Source organism: Amblyraja radiata, chromosome 11 (genome assembly GCF_010909765.2).
Source record: "Amblyraja radiata isolate CabotCenter1 chromosome 11, sAmbRad1.1.pri, whole genome shotgun sequence".
In the NCBI taxonomy this organism is placed as follows: domain Eukaryota; kingdom Metazoa; phylum Chordata; class Chondrichthyes; order Rajiformes; family Rajidae; genus Amblyraja; species Amblyraja radiata.
The window spans coordinates 18,352,166-18,376,012 of record NC_045966.1 but is presented as its reverse complement, the minus strand read 5'-3'; the positions used below and the strand labels follow the sequence as shown (position 1 = coordinate 18,376,012).

Genomic DNA, 23,847 nt, shown 5'->3' with positions numbered 1-23,847 from the left:
TTTGGGAATATCTTGCATTTTAATAATGGACACAAACTTTCCAATAGTAATTCTATATCCAAATACGGTGATTCCAATCATGGCAGCTACCAGAATGCATGGATAGGCGGTTCTAATCTACCAACACAACTATACCACAGATTGGCCTTCCAAACAAAGTGGACAAAGTGATGTTTTATCAATGCTATCACATGGTAACCAGTGGCCAGTGTTGGGAATATACTTAAAAAGAGCTGCAAGGGCAAGCAAGGGAACTCCAGGGAGGTGAGCCTAACATCAGCAGCTGGACAGGTACTGGAGGGGATTCTGAGAGACAGGGTAGTTCTGCCTTTGGGAAGGCAAAGACGAATTAGGCATAGTCAGTGTGACTTTGTGTGTGGGAAATTGTGTTTCACAAATTTGAAGAAGGAGTTTCGAACCGAAATGTCATCCATTCCTTCTCTCCAGAGATGCTGCCTGTCCCACTGAATTACTCCAGCTTTTTGTGTCTATCTTTGGTTTAAACCAGCATCTGCAGTTCCTTCTATCACAAATTTAATTAATATATTTGAGGAGGTGACCAATAAGATTGGCAAGGACAGGGAAATAGATAGTATGTAGGAAGGAACTGCAGATGCTGGTTTAAACCGAATATGGACACAAAATGCTGGAGTAACTCAGTGGGACAGGCAGCATCTCTGGAGATATGCTGCCTGTCCCACTGAGTTACTACAGCATTTTGTGTCTATCTACAGGGAAACAGATGTAGACTTTAGTAAGGCTTTTGACTAGGTCCACATGGTAGGCTCATCTGGAAGGAGGCATCACAAAAGAAAAATTGGATTGGCGGAAGAGACAAAAACTTAACTGTTTAATCAGAAATGTATTACCTTTCACAATTTATTTTTGGTTTCCCTCATCTTGCTGTATTGTCCTCTGCAACAAGAAAATCTCCAATGTTCTGATTTAACTTAAGCCACTTCCTTATTATCCATGATTAGCTCAACTGTATCTGTCTTCAATGAGCTCACATGCAGTGCACATTGTGGCTAGAATACATGGCAGAGCATAGACTTTCAAGCTAATGCAAAAGGTGCCAATCCAACAAATAGATTTTTTCTGACTGGCATAGAAGATGTGGCCATGCAGGCATCTAATTGGGCTTTTTCACGGGGCGAGTTGACGCAAGATGTCACCAGAGTGAAGTGGTCGTGGTCCAGCACGAGTCTCGCACGATATAACGGGGGGTAGATAAAGAGTTCCCACGGTACTCGGCATTTCTGTTATTTGTGCGAGTGACTTGTCCGTCTCCCGAGCTTTCGCGTTAAATCTTGAATGAACATCGTGAACTACACGTGACACAAATGATGTAACTTTTTTTTTCACACACTATAAATATCCTCCCTTGGTTGAATTGGCTCATTTGGAGACATGTTTTACTGTGTATGTGGGAGACACAGATGGACTGAGCATAGTACCTCGGTCTTACTGTGTGTGGGAGAGGGGGAGAAAGAGACGTACACTCACAGAGGCAGAGTCTCTCAGCCTGTGTAAGAGGGAGGGAGAGAGAGAGAGAGGCACACACAAGGTGGATGTGAAATCTCACCTGCCTGTTTCAGTGACAGACACCCGCCGCCAGTAAATGAAGACACCCCCATCTGTCTCCCCCTCCTCTCCCTCGACTCCCCCACCTTTCCCTCCCAACTCCAGTCCCGTCCCGACCCCCTGGGAAACTGAATAGAGCAACAATATAGATATAGAAACTGAAACAATATAGAAACTGAATAGAGCAACATGGCAAAAACATCTCTGACACGCTTTACCCCCTTTCTTTGAGATTTTCTGGGAGCCATCTCTGCAAGTGTTCCTGTTAAAAAGATTATCCAACAATGACAATTAGGTGGGACGTCCTCGAAGGACACATGTTCCCTTGTCGATATTGAGACCACCTTTTTTACTCACCTTCTGTCCCCTCTGTCCAGCTTCCGGGTTTACCGTTCGCAGGAGTTCCCACGTGCTATATCTCTAAAATCTGAAGTTAGGTAATGTCTAAAGGAACTGCAGACGCTGGTTAATGCTGGTTAATACGCACAGAAGGACACAAAATGTTGGTGTAACTCAGCAGGTAAGTCAGATCTGGGAAGAAAAACATAAAAAGCTGGAGTAAGTCAGCGGGTCAGGCAGCATCTCTGGAGAAAAAGAATAGGTGGCGATTCGAATTGGAACCGTTCTTCAGACAGCCTAATCGGAATTGAGTCTGAAGATGTGTCTCGTCCCGAAACATCAGCTATTTTTCTCCAGAGATGCTGCTTGACTCGCTGAGTTACTCCAGCTTTTTTTGTCTGTCTTCGGTTTAAACCAGCATGTGCAGTTCACTCCTTACACGGGTCTCTGTACAACATTGATTGGTAGCGTTCCGGACCCTGCTTCGGAAAGGCATCGATCGCTAGTCGGCGAGGACTCCGACCTGTATCTCTCAAAGAAGTACGTGAAAAATTTCTCACGGACCATAAAAATGCGTAACCTTTCAGTAAAGTCCCTTTTAAAGTCCCTTTTAAAGATTATAGTTATTTTCTTGAATCTCATTAACATAACTCATGGATAAGTTGATGTCCATATGCGGATGCAAATCTTTATTTTTATTTATTTTTTAAATTCAATCCCACAGAAGACAATTTTTACTCACCTTCTGTCCCCTCTGTCCAGCTTCCGGGTTCACCGTTCGCAGGAGTTCCCACGGTACCCGCAAGAGTTATTACGGATATCGCACTGGCCACTACGTCCATATAATGTTGCAATGCTCAACCACAAGTGTACAAGTCACTCTTGGAGAAATTCAAACTTTCTTGAATTTTCTCCCGAGTGACCAAGATACACGATTACCTGCCGTTAGCGCTACGGTGGTCAACGGTGGTCCACGAATGCCGTACTGTTATCGCACGAGGTTCCCACGATGTTAAACTCTGGTTAACTCTTGCGTCAAGTCGCCCCATGAAAAGGCCGCTTAAAGAATCTTCCATCACCTCCAGTTTGTACCTTAAAAGGGTACGAAATGTTATAGGAGGCAAGAGTTGATCTATCCCTCAATTCTGCATTATAAATATTTTACGTTGGATGTTTCAGCTGTTTCTCGTTCAAAGCTCAGATTCAGATTCAAACTTTATTGTCATTGTGCAGTGTACAGTACAGAGACAACGAAAAGCAACAATCAGGATGTTGAATAAAAGGGATTCATCAGCAGCATCGTGCATTTATATAATAACTTTAACATATAAAAATGTCTCAAGTTGCTTCATCGGAGCACCATCACGCTAAATGTTTGAATAAGCCATGTGAGAAAATATTATAGTAATGATCAAACATTTGATCAAGTAGATAAACTTTAAGAAATACCTTTAAAAAGTTGTGATAGACAAAACGGAGATATATTGGGAAGGAATTTGAAAACTCATTGTGTTAAATGAAAATCATACATAGAATTACATTCAGGATGGTAGAACAAGAAGACTTTATGGAGATAGAGTAGGGTGGGACCATGGAAGGATTTGATATCAAGGGTAAGCGAATCAACATGCGATAGGAAATAAACTAGTTTTCCACTGTTGCCATTATTTCACAAAATAATTGTTAACATTCTGAAATCAAGATGCATCTTAATCAGGAAGTATTCTTCACACAGGGTTAGCCAGTGAATGCAAAAGGTTAGCATAGGGCATGATCAGCAGATATTTGAATGAGCTCACTTAACTGAGGATAGAAGAAGGGAAGCCTATCAGGAATGGATTGGAATTGAGTCCTAATGTTCTAGACTCAGACAGCATTGAAACAGGCCCTTTGGCCCAACTTACCTATAACGACCAAGGTGCCCTATCCTTGCTCGCCACACCTGCCAGCGTTTGGCTCATATCCCTATAATCCTTCCCTGTTAATCAGGTTTAGTGATACAGAGGAATGGATGATGGTTTCAGCTACAGATGAGCTGAAGCAGGCGTTGAGGCTGACTGAAGGAATGAGAGTCGGGAAGAATTGGATTGGAGTTTAAATTGCTTGATCCAGCCACTGAGAGAAGATGGCAGTGAAGATACTTTGCTGAGAACATTTTTCATTTAGTAACTAGAAATCAATGGATTTAGAGGGAAGACAATGTTTTCCTAACTTTTAAGCTGCTCCAAGCTGGAGGATGAGACAGATGTTCGGCAGCTGTGGCAGGGCCTGAATGCAATCACCTCCTACAAGGTGAAACCAGGAGGCAGCTCGAATGTCGGTGAAACATCACTCCCTGACGAGCTCAATGCGTTTTACGCACGCTTTGACAGGGAGAATACTGATGTGCCTTCCCGATTCCCCATTCGCTGTGATGGCATTTCAGTCTCAGTCACAGAGGCCGATGTCAGGAAATCCTTCAGAGGGGTGAACCCACGAAAAGCACCTGGTCCTGATGGTGTACCCGGTCGTGTTCTAAAATCCTGTGCGGACCAACTGGCGAGAGTTTTTACGGACATTTTCAACCTCTCACTTCTGAGGTCTGAGGTCCCGACCTGCTTTAAAAGGGCATCAATTATACCGGTGCCCAAGAAGAGTAAGGTGATGTGCCTCAATGACTATCGACCAGTGGCACTAACGCCGGTGGTGATGAAGTGCTTTGAGAGGTTGATTATGGAGCAAATCAACTCCTACCTCGACAAAAATCTGGGCCCACTGCAGTTTGCGTACCGCCACAACAGATCAACGGTGGATGCGATCTCGCTGGCCCTCCACTCCGCACTGGACCACTTGGACAACAAAAACTCATATGTCAGGCTGTTATTCATTGATTACAGCTCGGCATTTAACACAATCATCCCCTCCAAACTGGTTACCAAACTCGCAGAACTGGGTCTCTGCGCATCCCTCTGCAACTGGATCCTCGACTTCCTCGTCCACAGACCACAGTCTGTTCGTATTGGTGGAAATGTGTCAGCCTCGATAACAATCAGCACGGGAGCACCTCAAGGCTGCGTGCTCAGCCCCCTGCTGTACTCACTCTATACCCATGACTGCGTAGCGAACCACAGTGCGAACTCCATCATCAAGTTCGCTGATGACACCACCATCGTGGGGCGTATCACTGATGGGGATGTCAGAATATAGAAGAGAGATCGAGCAACTGTCCATATGGTGCCAGCGCAATAACCTGGCCCTCAACACCAGCAAAACCAAGGAACTGATTGTGGACTTTGGAAGGAGTAGGAGGGGGACCCACAGCCCCATTTATATCAACGGGTCGATGGTTGAAAGGGTCAAGAGCTTCAAATTCCTGGGCGTGCACATCTCTGAAGATCTTTCCTGGTCTGAGAACACTAATGCAATCATCAAAAAAGCACATCAGCGTCGGTTTGTCAAGGAAGACTCTCTCTAACTTCTACAGGTGCACAGTCGAGAGCATGCTGACCGGTTGCATCGTGGCTTGGTTCGGCAATTTGAGCGCCCTGGAGAGGAAAAGACTACAAAAAGTAGTAAACACTGCCCAGTCCATCATCGGCTCTGACCTTCCTTCCATCGAGGGAATTTATCGCAGTCGCTGCCTCAAAAAGGCTGGCAGTATCATCAAAGACCCACACCACCCTGGCCACACACTCATCTCCCTGCTACCTTCAGGTAGAAGGTACAGGAGCCTGAAGACTGCAACAACCAGGTTCAGGAATAGCTACTTCCCCTCAGCCATCAGGCTATTAAACCTGGCTCGGACAAAACGCTGATTATTAACAACCACTTTCTGTTATTTGCACTTTATTTGCAGTTTATTTATTCATGTGTGTATATATTTATATCATGGTATATGGACACATTTAGCTGTACTGTAGTAAATGCCTTACTATTTTTCTGTGTGCTTAAGCAAAGCAAGAATTTCATTGTCCTATACAGGGACACATGCCAATAAACTCACTTGAACTTGAACTTGAACTTGATGAATATTTTGCAGAAGTTCAAAATGAGAAAGGGGAAAATAACTTTAAACTGGATTTGAAACAAATTAACCTCTATGTAACATCTCAAGGTTTCATAAAGGCAACAATAATGCCATAGAAAAAGCTCTGAGAAACATTTGTTCATTTTTATATCTTTTAAGTTCCTTGAACTTGCAGTAAGCTGCTTTAGCTTGTTAAAATCTGCAGATGAAGTGATCGTGCTCTATCCCCTGCTGAATAAAAATAGTCCGTCGTCTATAATTTAATATATGTAATCTGAATATCCAGGTCATAAGTGGAGAACATGGAGCTCACTGTCTCTCCCCTAACCCCGCAATGTTGAAGAACAGTTTCAAACACTGAAAAATAAATAATGCTCCGACTCTTCTGACCATCTTAGATTTAATCCTCCCTAAAATGTGCTGTGTCCGCAATTCTGGCAGTTGAATAAGAGAACCCACTTAGAAATAAACATCTGTGACTCTTAAAGAAAAAAACATCTGGAATTTTTAAGTCCAAGCCTTTAAAAAACACCCACTACCAACAGAAGAGGCTAGCTCGCAGACATGAAACATATGTTAAGTTCTTGATTTTACCGGCACTTTGCCGAGCCGAGCACACGTTGCTCTAAAACAAACAAACACTGGTTGATATTAAATTATCATTTATAGCACGAGGAGGTCATAGGATGAAAGAAAGAATTTATGGAACACCAAGGCGCCAAACACTGATCTTTCACCAGTTGTAAAACTCACAACCTCTCTCGGATTTGCATGCATTTTACAGATTTATTTAAGGCGATTAATCACTGACATCTATTTGTTTGGACCAAGAGGGAATACGCTGTTCCTACTGTCTGCATTAAAAACAAGTCATTATATACCTTAACAATAGAGTTCCTGGCATTGCAACGCCTCCATATTGGACACCAGAGAATATTCGCATTCCGTCTGCAGCAAGACATTATTTTTTTAAGTTGTGTTTTTTTTGCCAAGTTTTAATGCTGATTTCTGCATTTTTATAGTTCTTTCATGGTGGCAGCAGATGTGGAGTGTGATGCAGTCTTTCCCCTGACTATGTTTTAACCTAATCCCATAGGACAAACCCTCAGACAATGTTGCGCCTTTGTCCGGAAATAGTGGCTTTTTTTCTATTTGTTTTATTGCAATGTTTGCAAAGCCCTCTGAACATTGATGGTTAAATCCAATGTTAAAATAAATCAAGGCAGAAAACCAAACTCATTGACTCCTCACCAGTTCATGCTGCTAAGCGAGTCTATGTCCATCAACAGTTAATCAAGTGCAAACTAGAACACAGAACAGTATAGCACAGGAACAGGCCGTCAGCCCACAATGTCCGTGTTAAACTTGTTGCCAAGGCCAATTCTTCTCTGCCCAGCAATTAATCCAAATCCCTCCATTCCTTGCACATCCATTTGCTTATCCAAAAGTCCCTTAAATGCCACTATCATATCTGCCTCCACCACCACCACCCCTGGCAGTATGTTCCAGGCATCCACTACCCTCTGTAAAAAAAATGCCCTGCCCGAGGTACAGTGAAAAGTTTTTTTTCTTCATGCCATCCAGTCAAACAAAAGACTATACATGAATACAATCAAGCCATTCACCGTACACAAATAAAGGTCGAGGGGTACAACAATTTAGTGCAAATGTGCAAAGCTACCATTTCCAGTGTTGTACTTCTGAAAACTGTTTATTTCCTGTGTGGCCTCTCCAGAAATTCAATTGAACCGTTCTGCTCTTTCAAAGCATCTTTGCATCAATCATGTGATTTAGGTTTCAATGAATGAGAGATGATCTCATTGAATCATAAGAATCTGAGGGAAACTGAACTGGGAAATGCTGAGAGATTGTCCTGCTGGCAGGGGTCATAGAGCAGGGAACAACCTCTCATGATAAAGAAGACAAAAAGTGCTGGAGTAACTCAACGGGTCAGGCAGCATTCCTGAAGAAATAGGATGGACGATGTTTCAGGTTGGGACTCTTATTCAGATTGGACCAGAAACGTCACCCATCCTTTTCCTCCAGAGATACTGTCTGACCCGTTGAGTTACCCCAGCACTTTATGTCTATCTTTGGTATAAACCAGCATTTGCAGTTCTTTGTTTCAACATAGTTTCATGATATGGGGCTGTATTAAGCGAGTTCAGTATCTCGATAAACGCAAGGAATCATGGGATTTGTCAAAGGTCATTCGGGATTTTTTTTAAAAGCGAACGCAGCGCTGTATAAATTCTGTATAAATTGTTAACTATTCTATCAAGGAATTAATCTAGAATTCTATCAACTCAATAGCTTCCTTTCTTGTTCCGCTGTTCACACACTACTTACACAGTCCCAGTTCTAGTTCAGTTCATTAATCTGCAATGAGATATTCACAAAGTTAAAGTATTTATTATTTTCATTTAATCCTTAATGTGTTTGCTACTGGAATAAGAAAATATTACTTGTGTTTGAAACATTTTCTTATCTTTATTCATAATTTATGTGTAAAAATATATTTAATCTGAGGCAGGCAGCGACTGTATCAGTGCGATGTGGGCTAATGCATCACCTACAGGCTGTATGAATGTACCCTTAAGGTAAAGATTAATCTCAGAGGAAAACTGAGTGCAGGGTTAGCCCTGTGAAGGAGCTGCCAATCCGATATAAGACATTTAACTGCGAAGTGCCTCCCCTTTAGTACTGGATAGATTGGGTGGAGGGTCTGTGCTGTTCCAAGTTTGCGGTGGTTGCGGTGCATTCCCCCAGCCATCTGGCCCAGTGCATGTTGACCAGCACAGTTCGCCAGTCCTTGTTAGCTAAGGCTCTTTGTGCAGGGGTTACCCGAAGCCCAAACGTTTTGTGGAGGTTCTGCGTTAGGATCGGGCACGCAGCGAGCTAGCATGAGGGCTTTCAAGGGAGATGATCAGCCATGATCACATTGAATGACGGTGCTGGCTCGAAGGGCCAAATGGCCTGCTCCTGCACCTATTGTCTATTGTCTATTGGCTGTCAGATCAGATCAGCCCAGATTGCTGAGTGGCAAAAGGTGGATTTTAATGGGTCATTATTAAACTGTTCTGTCTGTGCGGCATCGCCAGCTCTCTCTCTCTCTCAGATCCCCCACCCCAACTGTCGACAAAGTCTGACTGAGAAAATGCTCCCACTCATATTATGGGTTGGTTCCACGTTTGCCTACTCGCTAGGATGGGCGGCGCCTCCTTCAAAGAGAGCAAGAACGGGTACCGTCAGCTGGGGAGCTGCGACCCACTACTGAGTGAAGCCTCTTGTTTGGCTGCGGTTCAAATGGCTGCAAATTCTCATAATTATCACCGCCCGGTCACCTGGACCCGGCTCCCAACTGTGGGCCCTGACAGACTGGAACCAATCCCAGAGGTTAAAATGACAGCATCCTTATTCAAGCCAACCCACCTCGAAGGTTTAACCAGCTTGTTCTAATCCAATCTGAACTTTCCAACCTACCCCCACACAGCACATTTTCCTCGTTTCCTTCAATCCAGGAAGGTTGTTTAGATAGGAATGTAAGGATTGTCTCAAATTGGTTGACCACACAACTTGTATTTTGCGTAAATCAATATCAAATTTGAATGGCTGTGACTCAGGCTAATATCAGGGATTTGATAATTGACAGGTTCGTTCCAGGCATTCTTGCATTTTCAAGGCTGGTGCTGTATTGAGTCAATAATTTAAATAAATACAATTATGGATTTGTGCAGCCTGCAGTACGATGTGGCCTACTGTTGACATATTTAACAGATATATTTATTTATGAATCTCATTGAAATGAATACGCAGGTCCGTACACACACAGTAGCTCAGCTGGCGAGAATGTTTATCCCAAATGACCCTTGACCTGGGCATGCTCAGTTGTAATACCGAACTTACTTATTGAGGAACTAGCTCACATTGTTCTTTGGAGCAACTGTCATTGGTCATTCATAGAGTTACAGAGCATGGAAACAGGCCCTTTGGACCAACTTGTCCATGCCGTCCAAGATGCCCCATCTACGCGTCCCACTTTCCCTCTAAACTTTCAATCTATGCGCTTGTCCAAATGTCTTTTAAATGTTGCTTTAGTAGTAAATGTTGTCCTGGAACACTTGTTTATTCTCAATACTGCTCTATCTGCAGCACTGCATCTTTGATGAGTCCTTCCACACCAGGTCACAGATCAGCACTGGCAAGTTAGAACAGGTTGGACTCTCATTAATCGTCAGGCACTAATCCTGACAATATGCTTCCAGAATATCCTCTGTCAATTCCTCTCAGATTCTTGCATTGTTCAAGAGAACTTCCTTTATTTAAACGGTCTGCTCATTCTGACCTTAATGGAGAACAACTGCAGGCCAACAATTAATCTAGTGAATACAGTGAGTAGCAACCCTGGGGCAAATATATCCTCCCTCAAGTACAGAAACCAAACTTGCATAGTATTTCATGTATAGTCTCATCAAAGCTCTGCACAATTGCAGCAGGCCTTCTTTGTGCTTCCATTCGATGCAATTAATTCAACATACTATTTCCCTTCCCAATAGTTTGTTGTACCTGCATGTTAACATGCTATGTTTCACAGACCAGAGCATCAAGACTGTTTTGGACATTGGTCTTCAATAGTTTGACACCATTTAAAAAATATTAAACTCTTTTGTGTTTTTTAACCGGTGAATAGCTTCACTATCTGCCCCTTTCTTAGTTATCCACTTCATCTGTCTATATCCCTTTTCAGATTCCTGGTGCCTGTCACAAGCTCACATTCCCAGCTGCTTCACATTCAATACTTAACTCATACAAAGTGAAAGAAGATTCACTGCAGCAACTTTTCAACACCAGATTCCCATGACTAATCAATCCAAAGGTCTTCTCTTTGATCACAGATACATTTGTTACCGATTATTATGTTGTCCACCATGGATATCATAATCTCACAAGGGTACAAGAAACTGATGTTTCATGTAAGAAATCTTAGATAAACTTTCCCAGTCTCCTCACTGATATGTAACCCTCAATGATATGGAGGAACAAAATGGTGTGTATAGTTATCACAAAGATTGTGGCCTAGTATTTTCAAGTCCTTCTTCTGAGAACTGCCTACTGTTTAGAGGGGGACAGAGATTCATAATACATTCATATGCATGAATTAATTTAAATTATTGGAACCAAGCATTATATTGTTTTCAACATGCATACACGTTCATAAAATAGATGAGTATTTTCTCTGGGGCTCCACACCCTTGTTTTCCAATTTAAAATTAAGGGGCTCACTTTTAAATGGGAGCCATGGAGCTGAAGTAAGGGCTTCTTATCGGGCAGCATGGTGGCGTAGCGGTTGACTTACTGCCTTACAGCGCCAGAGACCTGGGTTCAATTCCTGACCACGCGTGCATGTCTGTGCGGAGTTTGTAAATCCTTCCCGTGACTGCAGGTGTTTTCTCTGAGATCCTCGGTTTCCTCCCACACTCCAAAGACATAAAGGTTTGTACGTTGTTTAAGAAGGAACTGTAGATGCTGGAAAATCGAAGGTACACAAAAATGCTGGAGAAACTCAGCGGGTGCAGCAGCGTCTGAAGAAGGGTTTCGGCCCGAAACGTTGCCTATTTCTTTCGCTCCATAGATGCTGCTGCACACGCTGAGTTTCTCCAGCATTTTTGTGTACCTAAGGTTTGTACGTTAATTGGCTTAGTGTAAAATGTAAAATTGTCCCAAGTGTATGTAGGGTAGTGTTATTGTATGGTGATCGCTGGTCTGTGTGGACTCGGTGGGCCAAAGGGCCTGTTTCCATGCTGTGCCTCTAAACTAAACTAAACTAAACTTTGTAAAGCATGGGAAACTCAAAAGCCTCTGCACCAAATTTTGTTTTAAGATCTGTACACCATATTGTTTCTACCTGATTAGTTCAGGTGCCCATGCATCTTGATGATGGTGCTTGTTCAAATTCCAACTCCACTCTCTATATGGGCCTTTCATAAACAGCATGATGGACTTTGAATCTGCTTCATAGTAATTAGAGTGGGGGAATAGATTACAAATACCACAAAGTAGCTCTTACATTCAGTGACTTCTCAGATTAAGCCACGATTCAGCTTACAACCTAATGGTTATGTACATTGAATTTTCTAATATTAGGTAACTAACCTACAAATAACACACTCTTATCCCTTTTCTTCCCCCTCTTCCCAGCGCCCCACCTGGATTCACAATAATTTCTCCCGTCTGCGTCCACCTACATTCCTTCCTCTGGCTTCACAATTTGCATCTCTTTCATTCTTTTGTCTTCTCATCTCTGGCCTTTGCCCAAGCATCAGCCAAACAAACTCCTTTCCCACTCACCTGCTTCCACCTCTCACTGACCAGGCATTGTCCTGCCCCCACTTCTCTTCCAGCTTTCAACCCCCGCCCCCTCCCCACCACCACAATTAGTCTGAAAAAGGTTCCCCCCAGAGATGCTGCCTGTCCCGCTGAGTTACCCCAGAACCAGTACGACGAAAGAGATAACAAAACGTGGTGGACACCGCCTGGTTCATCCCGGGTAGTGACTTGGCCATCATCAAAGGGATCTATAGGAGGCATTGCATCAAAAAGGCAGCCAATGTTATCAAGGACCCACACTACCTTAGCCACGCTCTTATTTCACTCCTGCCATCGGAAAAGAGACATAGGAGTCTGTAAACTGTGACCTCCAGGTTCAGGAACAGCTTCTTTCTAACAACCATCAGGCTATTGAACACCACTAACACCAACTATACTTCGAATTACAAACTTGCTTGCATTAGGGACTTCAGGCTTTTGTTTTACACTAATATTTTTTTGAGTTCTTGAAATTATTTTCTGGTTGGTATCTATAAAGTACTGTGTTTACAGATCTGTTATGCAGCTGCATATAAGAATTGTATTGTTCTGCTTTGATACATATGACAACTAAACACCCTTGATTCTTGAGTTTAACAACTTCACCATATTGAGAGAGTTAAGTGTGAATGCATATTCTGATAGGTTTGTTACTCCAGCCCCATGTATCTTGCATAGTGTCTGATCTGTCCTTACTTCTGTCTCTGCACTTTTTCATGTCACCACCCAGTTCGCCGTGACTAACATTTAATTTCGTAGCCAGGCGTCTCTGACACAGTGACTGATAACTGAAGGATGTGTTTTCATTCTATTCGATGCAGATTATTTTTCTCCTGCTAAGTTCCCTTCTTTCCTCCCATGCAAGAGAAGAAGGTACTCCATGGGGAGCTGGTTACTAGCATCTTCCAGGTGTTACAAACTGGCACTGTAGTGTTATAGTCCCGGAGATAGATGGCCCAATGGAAGATAATCAGGCAATGTGTGCCTGGTCCTGTTAGAAAGTGGAGACCAAATTGAGTCGCACACTTTAACAACATCCCTGCTCCACCTAATTAAAAAGAAAAACTGGAAAGGATATGACGATAAACAGGGATAGCTCACAGCTCCTGGTAATGAAATTCAATTGCAAATACCAACCATTGTTATGATTAATTGTACAGATGCACTGAATATAACATAGTTTAGTGGTCTGAGAAACGACTACTGGAGTTTCCAACAAATCTTTATTCGAAAGTTCAAGTTGCAGCATACAGTCTTATCAGACACGTCTGCACACAGCGTTGAACTAACGCGCGCAGGGGAAAAACCGCATGAAAACAACAGCCCCTCCCGAGTCCCGTGACCGCGGCTTCCGAACGCTGGGTTTGATATCTGCGTGTGCTAGCAGGCACCGCTACAATAGCATAATAATGACATAAAAAAAACTATAAGCATTATCCAGCCGCAGTTCTGTTAACATTTTGGAGAGACCTTTGAGATATGCTGTCACTTCAGCCAATATAAATCCTCCCCCCTCCCCCAAGCACGCCAAAATACAGCCATCCACAGAAGATAAAATCCAGGCCAATGCTCCTGTAGTTTGAATTATCTAAAATGTTTTTTAAAGTTTTTTTTCCAGAAAGGACAAAATGAATTTTGATTGCACAATTAAGAACAAGAACGTTCAGTTTAGTTTAAAGATACAGCACGGAAACAGACCCTTCAGCCCACCGAATCCACGCTGACCAGTGATCACCTCAAACTTACACGACCCTACACACATTAGGGACGATTTATAATTATTCCAAGGCAATTAACCTATCAACCTGTACATCTTTGGAATGTGAGAGGAAACCGGAGATCCCGGAGAAAACCCACGCTGGTCACGGGGAGAAAGTAAAACTCTGTACAGACAGCTCCCATAGTCAGGATTAAAGCCGGGTCTCTGGCGCTGTGAGGCAGCAGTTCTACCGCTGAACCACAGTGCCGCCCATGATTGAGTTAAAAACACATCCCGAGGCAAATTCTTGTCTGGGATGAAAGAAACCTTTGTCAAAAGTTTAACGGAGCATTTCCCTTCTACTTCAACAAAAGTTACAATTTTATTTTGTTATTTTAGCCACTGTTCCCTACCTCATGGGAACTCAAAAGTATTTATTTGAATGTTCCAGCTTGTATGGGGCCTTGTTTTCCTTTTAAACTCATCTCTCACAAATGCTGACACGAAGGTTTGCAAAGCAAAAAACCATTATGTTACATTAAAAGATGAGTTAGTTTCCTAGTGTGACCTGTACGCAATATATCAATGTAGTTGCTGACAGATAAAACCTAAATAAAGTTCACTCCTAGATGATTAACAGTTGACTTTACGTCAAGTTATAGTAAGAGTTTAAAATTACTTGTGGACTAGATTGCCATGAAATTTTACCCACCAGTGTTGTTTTACAAGCATAAATCACACACAGAAGTGATTTCTCCAGGTTAGATCATGCTGATGTGCAACTTTACCCATCGAAAAATTAAAGCAGGCACTTCTGTGCAAAATCATGTTAGCATCTTTGGCAATTCAGGCATCTGTCGTGCATATTATAACAATCACTGGTTGTCATAAGATGCACAAGGGCCAGATCAACTCAATGTCCATTTTATGCTCATTTTGAACAGGCAAACTTCCACTGAACATGTTTCCCATTCCCCGCCGGCTCAGTCTCTTATGCCCCTGTCCCACTTAGGAAACCTGAACAGAAACCTCTGGAGACTTTGCGCCCCACCCAAGGTTTCTGTGCGGTTCCCGGAGGTTCCCGGAGGTTTTTGTCAGTCTCCCTACCTGCTTCCACTACCTGCAACTTCCAGCAACCACCTGCAACCTCTGGGAACCTTGGGTGGGGCGCAAAGTCTCCAGAGGTTGCCGTTCAGGTTTCCTAAGTGGGACGGGGGCATTATATCCCAGTGACAGAAATCAGGTCTTCTGAGGACACTATCTCTTTTGCACTAGAGTTAGTCCTGGATCACTTTGGTCAATAAGAACAACTATGTCAGGATGTTATTTTTTCAGTTTAGTTTTGAGATACGGCGCAAAAACAACCCCTTCGGCCCACCCGGTCAGCGCCGACTGCGCACATTAACACTATCCTACACACACTAGGAACAATTTACAATTTGACCAAGTCAATGAACATACTAACGTGTACGTCTTTGGAGTGTGGAAGGAAATCGGAGATCCCCGAGAAAGCCCACGCAGGTCACGGGGAGAACATCAAACTGCGTACAGACAGCACCCTTAGTCATGATTAAACCCGGATCTCTGGCGCTTTAAGGCAGCAGTTCTACTGCTATGCCACGCGCTGCCCCATTATTCATTTACTACAGCTCAACCTTCAAATTCTTAATACCAAATAAGCTCATCCCTAAACTTGTGGACTTTGGACCTGAGGCCTCCATCTATAAATGGCTTCTGGACTTCTTGACCAGTACACCTCAACTGGTTGACCAACAAATCTCAATCGGTTATAATTGGTTATAGCATTTCTTCCATTCTATGGCTGCATGGCCAAATGCAATGCCAACTCAATCTTTAAGTCAAGAGTTAAGTGTGAAGAGTGTTTTATGGTCATGTATCCCGAAACGGAACAATTAAATTCTTACTTGTAGCAGCACAGATATGTAAACGTAGTACTCTATAAACACCATAATATGTATATATAAGAAACAATCAATAATAATAATAATACGAAAATGAAAACAATTCCTTTAAGTCGATGCATTTCAATGCTTATTTGGAGGTTGGAGTGTTTAGTAGCCTGTTGGTTGTAGGGAAGAAGCAGTTCCTGAACCTGGACGTTCAAGCACTTGTACCTTCTTCCTGTGTGGGTCTCTGATGATGCTGACTGCCTTTTTGATGCAATGCCTCCTGTAGATCCCTTTGATGGTGGAGGTCAGTTCCCGTGATGGATTGGGCAATGTTCCTGGGCATTCGAATTGCCGAACCAGACCATGATACAACCAGTCAATATGCTCTCTACTGTGCACCTGTAGACGTTCAAGAGAGTATTCATTGACATACCAAATCTCCCCAATCTTCTAAGGAAGTAGTGATATTGATGGTTGATTGCATCAATGTGCTGGGTCCAGGACAGATATTCAGAGATATGCATGCCCAGGAATGTAAACTTTTTGGCTCTCTGCACCACAGTCCCATCAATGAAGGCAGGTTTGTAGATCCTCGACCTTCCTCAAAGTCATCAATCAGCTCCTTGGTTTTACTGATATTGAGAGCAAGATTGCTGTGCTGCCACCATTTGGTCCATCAATTGATCTCCCTCTTATACGCTGACTCATCGTCATTTGTAATTCTTCCAACAACTGTGGTTTCCTCTGTAGCGGACGATTTTTATATCGTTCAAGAGATTAGTCCCTCTAGCTGCTAAATGGACAGCATGGTTAAGGGGGATGTCTCCGTACGCATGCGAGCTCACCATCAGAGACCTTCAGAGCTTCTTCACAGATAAGTCTTCCAAAACACTGTCTTTTGATTAGTAAATTATTTATTGTTGATGAACACAATAAAGTTCATCCAAATTTCTTCCGACTCATTACTATAATCATCATCGACCTCCAACTTATCGCATTAACCGTTGGAGAGGCCCGGGAACGTTGGAGAGAGTGGAGGAGGGTCAGGGCGGTGAGTATATAAATCGAGCGCGGGGCTTGCTTTTACAGAGGCCCGGGACCGTTGGAGCGAGTGGAGGAGGGTCAGGGCGGTGAGTATATAAATCGAACGCGGGGCTTGCTTTTACAGAGGCCCGGGACCGTTGGAGCGAGTGCAGGAGGGTCAGGGCTTACCAAAGTCTGTAACGTTCCACACTTCATAGGGAGGGTTCTGGTGGAAGCCACTGATTGGTGGAAGCAGACTAGAGGAAGCAGCTGATTGGGTGCAACCTCAGGTTAGCATTTCTGCTTTCTGGTTAAAGGTACAGTGAGCTAAGGGTACAGTGCTTTTTGTTTATATAATAAAGGTACAGTTTAAAGGTCAAGAGGGAGCAGCTGTTGTGAGTCAGATACCTGCTGATTTCTCCCAGCAGTTTCTATTGTATTGTACTTGTATCAGATCCAGGGTAAGGCGGGAGAATGACAGCCAGAGCAGTGTACTGTTCGGGATGTCAGATGTGGGAGGTCATGGTGTCGGATGGCCCTCCAGACGTCCACATCTGCACCAGGTGCAGCGAGATGGGGCTCCTAAGGGACCGTATTAGGATCCTGGAGCAGCAGCTCGATGACCTCTGCCTGGTCAGGGAGAGTGAGGAGGTCATAGAGGGGAGTTATAAGGAGGTGGTCACTCCAAAACCACGGGAGAGAGACATGTGGGTCACGCTAAGGAAGGGCAAGGGGCAGAGGCAGGGACGAGTGAGTACTCCAATGTCGGTACACCTTGCAAATAAGTACTCCTGTTTGAGTACGGATGGGGGTGACAGCCTACCCGGGGGTAGCGAGAGCGGACGGGCCTCCAGCACAGAGACCGGCCCTGTTACTCCTGAAGGCAGGGACAAAAAGAAGAGGGCAATAGTAATTGGGGACTCTATTGTTAGGGGGTCGGATAGGCGATTCTGTGGACGCAGTTGGGAGACCAGGATGGTGGTCTGCCTCCCTGGTGCCAAGGTCCCGGACGTGTCTCAACGCGTCCAAAATATCCTGAAATCAGAGGGAGAGGAGCCTGAGGTCGTGGTACATATAGGTACCAATGACATAGGTAAAAAAAGGGAAGAGGTCCTGAAGGGAGGATTTAGGGAGTTGGGAGGAGAGTTAAGGAAAAGGACCAAAAAGGTAACAATCTCAGGATTACTGCCTGTGCCACGCGACAGTGAGAGTAGGAATGGAGCGAGGTGGAGGATAAATGCGTGGCTGAAAGACTGGTGCAGAGGGCAGGGATTCAAGTTTCTGGATCATTGGGACTTCTTTTGGGGAAGGTGGGACCTGTACAGAAAGGATGGGTTGCACTTGAACCGAGGGGGACCAATATCCTGGCGGGGAAATTTGCAAAGGCTAAGGGGGAGACTTTAGACTAGAATGGTTGGGGCGAGGGACTCAAATAGAGAAATCTAGTAGACAGAATGGGAGGCAGGAAGCAGAAAAGGGAAGCACTCGGACACGAGGAGAAAGAAAAAAAAGGAAATAAACAGAGAATAAGAGGCGGGGGGTTTCTTAAATGTGCATATTTTAATGCTAGGAGCATTGTAAGAAAGGTGGATGAGCTTAGAGTCTGGATAGACACCTGGAAGTATGATGTTGTGGCGATCAGTGAAACATGGTTGCAGGAGGGCTGTGATTGGAAACTAAATATTCCAGGATTTCGTTGCTTCAGGTGTGATAGAATTGGAGGGGCAAGAGGTGGAGGTGTTGCTTTGCTAGCCAGGGAAGATATTACAGCAGTGCTTTGGCAGGATAGATTGGAGGCTATTTGGGTGGAACTGAGAAGTGGGAAAGGTGTAGCAACACTTATAGGGGCGTATTATAGACCGCCAAATGGGGATCGACAATTGGAAGAGCAAATATGTAAGGAGATAGCAGATATTAGTAGTAAGCACAAAGTAGTGATTGTGGGAGATTTCAACTTTCCACACATAGACTGGGAAACACATTCGATAAATGGGCTGGATGGTTTGGCGTTTGTAAAATGTGTGCAGGATAGTTTTTTGCAGCAATACATAGAGGTACCTACTAGAGGAGGGGCAGTGTTGGACCTCCTGTTAGGAAATTAGACGGGACAGGTGGCGGAGGTATGCGTTGGGGAGCACTTCGGGTCCAGTGATCACAATACCATTAGTTTCAATATAATTATGGAGATGGTCAGAACTGGACCTAGGGTTGAGATTTTTGATTGGAGAAAGGCTAACTTTGATGAGATGCGAAATGATTTAAAAGGAATGAACTGGGACATTTTGTTTTATGGGAAGGATGTAGAAGAGAAATGGAGGACATTTAAAGGGGAAATTTTAAGAGTACAGAATCATTATGTTCCTGTTCGGTTGAAAGGAAACAGTAAAAATTGGAAAGAGCCCTGGTTTTCAAGGGAAATTGGACATCTTGTTCGGAAAAAGAGGGAATCTACAATAATTATAGGCAGCATGGAGTAAATGAGGTGTTTGAGAAGTATAAGGAATGTAAAAAGAATCTTAAGAAAGAAATTAGAAAAGCTAAAAGAAGACATGAGATTGCTTTGGCAAGTAAGGTGAAAGTAAATCCAAAGGGTTTCTACAGCTATATTAATAGTAAAAGGATAACGAGGGATAAAATTGGTCCATTGGAGAGACAGAGTGGACAGCTATCTGCAGAGCCAAAAGAGATGGGGGAGATATTGAACACTTTATTTTCTTCGGTATTCACCAAGGAGAAGGATATTGAATTATGTGAGGTAAGGGAAATTAGTAGAGTAGCTATGGATACTATGAGTTTCAAAGTAAAAGAAGTACTGACACTTTTGAAAAATATAAAAGTGGATAAGTCTCCAGGTCCTGACAGGATATTCCCTAGGACATTGAGGGAAATTGGTGTAGAAATAGCCGGGGCTATGACAGAAATATTTCAAATGTCATTAGAAACGGGAATAGTCCCCGAGGATTGGCGTATTGCGCATGTTGTTCCATTGTTTAAAAAGGGTTCTAAGAGTAAACCTAGCAATTATAGGCCTGTTAGTTTGACTTCAGTGGTGGGCAAATTAATGGAAAAGATACTTAGAGATAATATATATAAGCATCTGGATAAACAGGGTCTGATTAGGAACAGTCAGCATGGATTTGTGCCTGGAAGGTCATGTTTGACTAATCTTCTTGAATTTTTTGAAGAGGTTACTAGGGAAATTGACGAGGGTAAAGCAGTGGATGTTGTCTATATGGACTTTAGAAAGGCCTTTGACAAGGTTCCTCATGAGAGGTTGGTTAAGAAGGTTCAACTGTTGGGTATAAATGCAGGAGTAGCAAGATGGATTCAACAGTGGCTGAATGGGAGAAGCCAGAAGTGGATGGTTGTTTGTCGGGTTGGAGGCAGATGACTAGTGGGGTGCCTCAGGGATCGGTGTTGGGTCCTTTGTTGTTTGTCATGTACATCAATGATCTGGATGAAGGTGTGGTAAATTGGATTAGTAAGTATGCAGATGATACCAAGATAGGGGGTGTTGTGGATAATGAAGAGGATTTCCAAAGTCTACAGAGTGATTTAGGCCATTTGGAAGAATGGGCTGAAAGATGGCATAGTTCCTTGAAGGTGGAATCTCATATAGATAGGGTGGTAAAGAAAGCTTTTGGTATGCTAGCCTTTATAAATCAGAGCATTGAGTATAGAAGCTGGGATGTAATGTTAAAAATGTACAAGGCATTGGTGAGACCAAATCTGGAGTATGGTGTACAATTTTGGTCGCCCAATTATAGGAAGGATGTCAACAAAATAGAGAGAGTACAGGGGAGATTTACTAGAATGTTGCCTGGGTTTCAACAACTAAGTTCAGAGAAAGGTTGAATAAGTTAGGTCTTTATTCTCTGGAGCACAGAAGGTTAAGGGGGGACTTGATAGAGGTCTTTAAAATGATGAGAGGGATAGACAGAGTTGATGTGGACCAGCTTTTCCCTTTGAGAATAGGGAAGATTCAAACAAGAGGACATGACTTCAGAATTAAGGGACAGAAGTTTAGGGGTAACATGAGGGGGAACTTCTTTACTCAGAGAGTGGTAGCGGTGTGGAATGAGCTTCCAGTGGAAGTGGTGGCTGCAGGTTCGTTGGTATCATTTAAAAATAAATTGGATAGGCATATGGATGAGAAGGGAATGGAGGGTTATGGTATGAGTGCAGGCAGGTGGGACTAAGGGTAAAAAGTTGTTCGGCACGGACTTGTAGGGCCGAGATGGCCTGTTTCCGTGCTGTAATTGTTATATGGTTATATGGTTATATGTTAAACATTAGAAAACTCCTCGTGTCTCCGTTACACTTCGCATGGTCGAAGGATAAACCTTCTCCATGCTGGTTCCAAAACTCCACTAACTCCGAAGCTTCTGCACGAGATACATAGCCCCAAACACGCTCTAAAATACATCATAAATCCCACAATATAACGGGCAGTCTAAAATTTAAAGACACATGCCATCATCAATGACATGCAAAACAAGCCAAATGGCTACTTCATCGTCGGCGAATTTGAAGTTCCCAATGACATCAGTGACATTGCTGATATTACAACAACAATGAGATGATATGCAGGAAAAAGATCTAGAACCTTCGCTCATGCTCTCAGGAAAACAACTTAGCCCTTAACATCAGCTAGATGAAAGAGTTGGTTGTTGATTTAAGGAAGTGAGGGGGTGAACACCACCATGTCCTCATCAATTGAGCTGCTATAGTCAGAGGGTCAACAGCTTCAAGCTCCTGGGAATCTGCATCACCAGCAACCTAACCTGGTCCCTTCACACTGATCAAGAAAGTGCATCAATGTATTTACTTTCTTAGATACGGGAGAAGATTCAGCATGTCTACGAGGAGTCTCATGAACTTCAACAGATGCACAATGGAAAGCATTCTAACAGATGCATCTTAAAGGGCTTTCTCACTGTGCGACCTGAAGCAAGACTTAACAAGATTTAACATCGTGGGAACCTTCTGCGATAGCAGTACGGCATTCGTGGACCACCGAGGACCTCCGTGGCGCTAACGGCAGGTAGTCGTGTGACTTGGTAAGGTCGGGAGAAAATTTAAACATTTTTGAATTTCTCCAAGAGTGCCTTGAGCACTTTTTGGTGAGCGTTGCAACATTGTATGAACGCAGTGGCCCGTGCGATATCCGTAATAACTCTTGCGGGTACCGTGGGAACTCCTGCGAACGGTGAGTAACTGAGCAGTTTGATTGTCAGTGCTTGTTTTACCTCATTGTTAATTAAATATATTTTTTACTATCAGATTGATGTCTGCAATTCTTCATTAACACATCACTACAAGATGAATGTCTCTAATGTTATAATCCCTCTCATGCTGAAACACAAAATAGTTGAAGGTGAAATAATCACATTTTCATTCTTTTTCATTTTTGAGTGTTCAGGTACCTCACTTGCTGAGCTATTTTACTCCAGCAGTTTGTGTCTCTTTTTGTCTAAAGCAGTTTCTAAGACTGAGGAACTCCGCGGGCCAGGCAGCAACTACGGAGGGAAATGGACAGGCGACCCTTTCTTCAGGCTGCCTTATCTCTCTCCCCCCCCCCCCCCCCCCCCCCCCCCCGCTCCCCCCAACTCCCACCCACACACACAAATGCTGGTGAAACTCAGCGGGTGCAGCAGCATCTATGGGGAGAAGGAACGGGTGGCGTTTCGGGTCGAGACCCTTCTTCAGACTGAAAGTTTCACCTCTCAGTAGATAATAAAATAAGACAATCATCACAGTCAATGTGAGACACAGTCTTTATTCCTATTTGACAAAATAAAAAGACGACTTCTTGCACATATTGAGAGAAGGTGCATCACACCAAACAACATTTGTCTAAAAAAAAACAGATTATTCTTCAGCTCATTAAAGAGCTCGGGTGAAAAAAACCAATATAGTGTGTGAAAAAAAGTAACATCATTTGTGCCACGTGATTAACAACACTACAGTCCACGATGTTCATTCAAGATTAACGGGAAAGATCGGGAGACGGACAAGTCACTCGCACAAATAACAGAAATGCCGAGTACCGTGGGAACTCTTTATCGTGGGAACTCTTTATCGTGCGGAACTCGTGCTGGACCACGACCACTTCACTCGGGTGACACCTTGCTTCAGGTCGCACCGTGAGAACTGGCCATTAGCCTGGCATGGCAACTGCTCTGCTCGCCTGAACCTACAGAATATAGTGAATATATTGCAATCCATCTTCACTGCCTTTCATCCAGTTCACCCTCACGGTACAATGCATCAGTAAGACTGGAAGTGTCATTAAGGATACTTAAAGCCATCATGGGCTTTACCTCTCCTCTCCTCTCGGCTCCAGGTGAAGAAAGTCCCAATGTCCAGACAAAAGCACACCTTCTTCCACACTATTATCTGACTTCAGAACCAATCACTTCTTTCACACCCTGTTCCCGGAGGTGCTGTTATGTACTCTTACTCTCACCTCTCCCTCACTAGTTATTTCAACATGGTATTATAATATTCTTCTCCATTACCTAGTTTTTGCACGACAATCGCAGCAGTTTGCTGTTTTGTATTTATTGTTGCATTTATTACTACAGTATATATACTGTTTACTCTATGAGCTTCGTGTGAGCAAGGAATTTCATTACACATTGATGTATATGATAATGAACTAATTACTAATCCTCCCTTATTCAGCCATGATCACATGACCGACTATTTTGATTGGCTCGTTGGAGTTTCACGACCTAGAAGACCCACCGGTAGGTAAAATGCCCGCTAACTTTATTATACTTCTTAAAACTGTCTCCACTCCTTGTCCCCCCCTTCTCTTCCCTTCTCCGCCCCTTCTGTCTCCCTTTCTCCTCCCCTTCTCTCCCCATCTCCCCCCCTTCTCTCCCCCTTCTCTCCCCTTCTGTCTCCCTTATATC

The 23,847-nt window shown here is 43.4% G+C and overlaps 1 long non-coding RNA gene across 1 annotated transcript; it reads right to left on the bottom strand.

The window, feature by feature from the left end:
* Positions 1-4,057: 4,057 nt before the first annotated feature.
* LOC116978744 lies at positions 4,058-16,884 on the bottom strand. The gene is made up of 3 exons (XR_004413535.1): positions 16,660-16,884; positions 4,589-4,596; positions 4,058-4,068 (listed from the first exon to the last, which is right to left on the bottom strand). It is a non-coding gene; the product is annotated as an uncharacterized LOC116978744 (long non-coding RNA).
* Positions 16,885-23,847: the final 6,963 nt, after the last annotated feature.